Genomic DNA, 5,576 nt, shown 5'->3' on the forward strand with positions numbered 1-5,576 from the left:
AGGAGATTCGTTAAAGAATGATAATAACAAATCCCTACAATAGTGAAGATCAACTTTGAATGTTCTCTAAAAAGCCTTGAAAATTCTAAAAAAAGCCTGAAAACTCTAAAAAGCCCAGAAATATCTAAAGAGCTCTCAAAAATCAAAAGTGCTCTGAAAAACTCCAAAAAGCTCCGAAAAAGCTTTAAGTTAATTATATTTCGTAGCACTAGTATCTACTAGCCAGGGGACTCATTAAAGCCAACTGAAAGTAACTTAATTCTTTATAAAAAATCCCGACAATAATGAAGATTATCTTTGGATGTTTCCTAAATACCCTAAAAACACTAAAGAGCCCTGAAAGAGCTCTGGGAAAATCTAAAAAGCTAAGGAAAACTCCAATAAGCTTTGAAAAGCTTGAATTTAATAATACTCCATAGCACTGGGATCTACAAGCTAGGAGATTCGTTAAAAAATGATAATAACAAATCCCTACAATAGTAAAGATCAACTTTGAATGTTCTCTAAAAAGCCTTGAAAACTCTAAAAAAAACTTGAAAACTCTGAAAAGCCCTGAAATATCTAAAGAGCTCTGAAAAATCAAAAGAGCTCTGAAAAACTCCAAAAAGCTCTGAAAAAGCTTTAACTTAATTATATTTCGTAGCACTAGTATCTACTATCCAGGGGACTCGTTAAAGGCAACTAAAAGTAACTTAATTCTTTATAATGAATGATACTAAAATAATGAAGATTATCTTTGGATGTTTCCTGAAAACCCTAAAAACACTAAAGAGCCCAGGTAGAGCTCCGAGAAACTCTAAAAAGCTCAGGAAGACTCCAATAAGCTTTGAAAAGCTTAAATTTAATAATACTCCGTAGCACTGGGATATACATGCTAGGAGATTCTTTAGAAAAAAATAATAACAAATCCCTACAATAGTGAAGATCCACTTTGAATGTTCTCTAAAAAGCCTTGAAAACTCTAAAAAAAACCGAAAACTCTAAAAAGCCCAGAAATATCTAAAGAACTCTGAAAAATCAAAAGATCTCTGAAAAACTCCAAAACCTCTGAAAAAGCTTTAAGTTAATTATATTTCGTAGAACTAGTATCTACTAGCCAGGGGACTCGTTAAAGGCAACTGAAAGTAACTTAATTCTTTATAATGAATGATACTAAAAAAATTCCCTACAATAATGAAGATTATCATTGAATGTTTCCTAAAAACACTAAAGAGCCCTAGAAGAGCTCTGAGAAACTCTAAAAAGCTTAGGAAGACTCCACTAAGCTTTGAAAAGCTTCAATTTAATAATACTCCGTAGCACTGGGATCTACAAGCTAGGAGATTCGTTAAAGAATAATAATAACAAATCCCTACAATAGTGAAGATCAACTTTGAATGTTCTCTAAAAAGCATTGAGAAATCAAAAAAAACTTGAAAACTCTAAAAATCCCTAAAATATTTAAAGAGCCCTGAAAAATCTAAAGAGCTCTGAAAAATTCTAAAAAGCTCTGAAAAACTTCAAGTTAATATTATTTCGTAACAGTAATATCTACTAGCCAGGGGACTCGTTAAAGCCAACTGAAAGTAACTTAAATCTTTATAATGACTGATACTAACAAAATTCCCGACAATAATGAAGATTATCTTTGGATGTTTCCTAAAAACCCTGAAAACACTAAAAAGCCCTGAAAGAGCTCTGAGAAACTCTAAAAAGCTCATGAAAACTCCAATAATCTTTGAATGATAATAAAAAATTCTACAACAGTGCAGATCAACTTTCAATGTTATCTAAAAAGCCCTAAAATATCAAAAGAGCTCTGAAAAATCTAAAGAGCTCTGAAAAACTCTAAAAAGCCGTGAAAAAGCTTTAAGTTAGTTATATTTCGTAGCACTAGTATCTACTAGCCAGGGGACTCGTTAAAGGCAACTGAAAGTAACTTAATTCTTTATAATGAATGATACTAAAAAAAATTCCCTACAATAATGAATATTATCTATGGATGTTTCCTAAATACCCTAAAACAATAAAGAGCCCTGAAAGAGCTCTGAGAAACTCTAAAAAGCTCAGGAAGACTCCAATAAGCTTTGAAAAGCTTAAATTTAATAATACTCCGTAGCACTGGGATCTACAAGCTAGGATATTCGTTAAAGAATGATAATAACAAATCCCTACAATAGTGAAGATCAACTTTGAATGTTCTCTAAAAAGCCTTGAAAACTCTAAAAAAACCCTGAAAACTCTAAAAGGCCCAGAAATATCTAAAGAGCTCTGAAAAATCAAAAGAGCTCTGAAAAACTCCATAAAGCTCTGAAAAAGATTTAAGTTAATTATATTTCGTAGCACTAATATCTACTAGCCAGGGGACTCGTTAAAGCCAACTTAAAGTAACTTAAATCTTTTATAATGACTGATACTAACAAAATTCCCGACAATAATGAAGATTATCTTTGAATGTTTCCTAAAAACCCTGAAAACACTAAAAAGCTCTGAAAGAGCTCTGAGAAAACTCTAAAAAGCTCATGAAAACTCCAATAAGCTTTGAATGATAATAAAAAATCTCTACAATAGTGAAGATCAACTTTGAATGTTATCTAAAAAGCCCTAAAATATCAAAAGAGCTCTTAAAAATCTAAAGAGCTCTGAAAAACTCTAAAAAGCCCTGAAAAAGCTTTAAGTTAATTATATTTCGTAGCACTAGTATCTACTAGCCAGGGGACTCGTTAAAGGCACTAGGAAAATCGAAAAAGCTCAGAAAAACTCCAATAAGCTTTGAAAAGCTTGAATTTAATAATACTCCGTAGCACTGGGATCTACAAACTAGGATATTCTTTAAAGAATGATAATAACAAATCCCTCCAATAGTGAAGATCAACTTTGAATGTTCTCTAAAAAGCGTTGAAAACTCTAAAAACCCTGAAAACACTAAAAAGGCCTAAAATATCTAAAGAGCTTTGAAAAATCTAAAGAGCTCTGAAAAACTCTAAAAGCTCTGAAAAAGCTTTAAGTTAATTATATTTCGTAGAACCAGTTTCTACTAGCCAGGGGATTCGTTAAAGCCAACTGAAAGTAACTTAATTCTTTATAAAAATTCCCGACAATAATGAAGATTGTCTTTGGATGTTTCCTAAATACCTAAATACACTAAAGAGCCCTGAAAGAGCTCTGGGAAATCTAAAAAGCTCAGGAAAACTCCAATAAGCTTGAAAAGCTTGAATTAATAATACTCCGTAGCACTGGGATCTACAAGCTAGGAGATTCGTTAAAGAATGATAATAACAAATCCCTACAATAGTGAAGATCAACTTTAATTTCTCTAAAAAGTCTTGAAACTCTAAAAAAAATCTGAAAACTCTAAAAAGCCCAAAATATCTAAAGCTCTGAAAAATCAAAAGAGCTCTGAAAAACTCCAAAAATCTGAAAAGCTTAAGTTAATTATATTCGTAGCACTAGTATCTACTAGCCAGGGGACTCGTTAAAGCCAAACTAAGTAACTTTTCTTTATAAAAATTCCCGAAAATATGAAGATTATCTTTGGATGTTTCTAAATACCCTAAAAACACTAAAGAGCCCTGAAAGAGCTCTGGAAAATCTAAAAAGCTCAGGAAACTCCAATAAGCTTTGAAAAGCTTGAATTTAATAACACTCCATAGCACTGGGATCTACAAGCTAGGAGATTCGTTAAAAAATGATAATAACAATCCCTACAATAGTAAAGATCAACTTTGATGTTCTCTAAAAAGCCTTGAAAACTCTAAAAAAAACTTGAAAACTCTGAAAGCCCTGAAATATCTAAAGGGCTCCGAAAAATCAAAAGAGCTCTGAAAAACTCCAAAAGCTCTGAAAAGCTTGAAGTTAATTATATTTCGTACCACTAGTATCTACTAGCCAGGGGACTCGTTAAAGGCAACTAAAAGTAACTTAATTCTTTATAATGAATGATACTAAAAATAATTCCGTACAATAATGAAGATTATCTTTGGATGTTTCCTAAAACCCTAAAAACACTAAAGAGCCCTGGTAGAGCTCCGGGAAACTCTAAAAGCTCAGGAAGACTCCAATAAGCTTTGAAAAGCTTAAATTTAATAATACTCCGTAGCACTGGGATCTACATGCTAGGAGATTCGTTAAAGAATGATAATAACAAATCCCACAATAGTGAAGATCCACTTTGAATGTTCTCTAAAAAGCATTGAAAACTCTAAAAAAACCGAAAACTCTAAAAAGCCCTGAAATATCTAAAGAGCTCTGAAAAATCAAAAGAGCCATGAAAAACTCCAAAAACCTCTGAAAAAGCTTTAAGTTAATAATTATATTTCGTAGCACTACTATCTACTAGCCAGGGGACTCATTAAAGCCAACTGAAAGTAACTTAATTCTTTATAAAAATGCCCGACAATAATGAAGATTATCTTTGGATGTTTCCTATACCCTAAAAACACTAAAGAGCCCTGAAAGAGCTCTGGGAAAATCTAAAAAGCTCAAGAAAACTCCAATAAGCTTTGAAAAGCTTGAATTTAATAATACTCCGTGCACTGGGATCTACAAGCAAGGAGATTCGTTAAAAAATGATAATAACAAATCCCTACAACAGTGAAGATCAACTTTGAATGTTCTCTAAAAAGCCTTGAAAACTCTAAAAAAACCTGAAAACTCTAAAAAGCCCTGAAATATCTAAAGAGCTCTTAAAAATCAAAAGAGCTCTGAAAAACTCCAAAACCTCTGAAAAAGCTTTAAGTTAATATATTTCGTAGCACTAGTATCTACTAGCCAGGGGATTCGTTAAAGCCAACTGAAAGTAACTTAATTCTTTTTAAAATTCCCGACAATAATGAAGATTATCTTTGGATGTTTCCTAAGTACCATAAAAACACTAAAGAGCTCTGGGAAAATCCAAAAAGCTCAGGAAAACTCCAATAAGTTTTGAAAAGCTTGAATTTAATAATACTCCGTAGCACTGGGATCTACAAGCTAGGATATTCTTTAAAGAATGATAATAACAAATCCCTACAATAGTGAAGATCAACTTTGAATGTTCTCTAAAAAGCGTTGAAAACTCTAAAAAACCTGAAAACTCTAAAAAGACCTAAAATATCTAAAGAGCTTTGAAAAATCTAAAGAGCTCTGAAAAACTTTAAAAAGCTCTGAAAAAGCTTTAAGTTAATTATATTTCGTAGAATTAGTATCTACTAGCTAGGGGATTCGTTAAAGCCAACTGAAAGTAACTTAATTCTTTATAAAAATTCCCGACAATAATGAAGATTATCTTTGGATGTTTCCTAAATACCCTAAAAACCCAAAAGAGCCCTGAAAGAGCTCTGGGAAAATCTAAAAAGCTCAGGAAAACTCCAATAAGCTTTGAAAAGATTGAATTTAATAATACTCTGTAGCACTGGGATCTACAAGCTAGGAGATTCTTTAAAAAATGATAATATCAAATCCCTACAATAGTGAAGATCAACTTTGAATGTTCTCTAAAAAGCCTTGAGAACTCTAAAAAAACCCTGAAAACTCTAAAAAGCCCAAAAATATCTAAAGAGCTCTGAAAAATCAAAAGAGCTCTGAAAAACTCCAAAAAGCTCTGAAAAACCTTTAAG

Source organism: Papaver somniferum, unplaced genomic scaffold, assembly GCF_003573695.1.
Source record: "Papaver somniferum cultivar HN1 unplaced genomic scaffold, ASM357369v1 unplaced-scaffold_52, whole genome shotgun sequence".
Classification (NCBI taxonomy): Eukaryota; Viridiplantae; Streptophyta; class Magnoliopsida; order Ranunculales; family Papaveraceae; genus Papaver; species Papaver somniferum.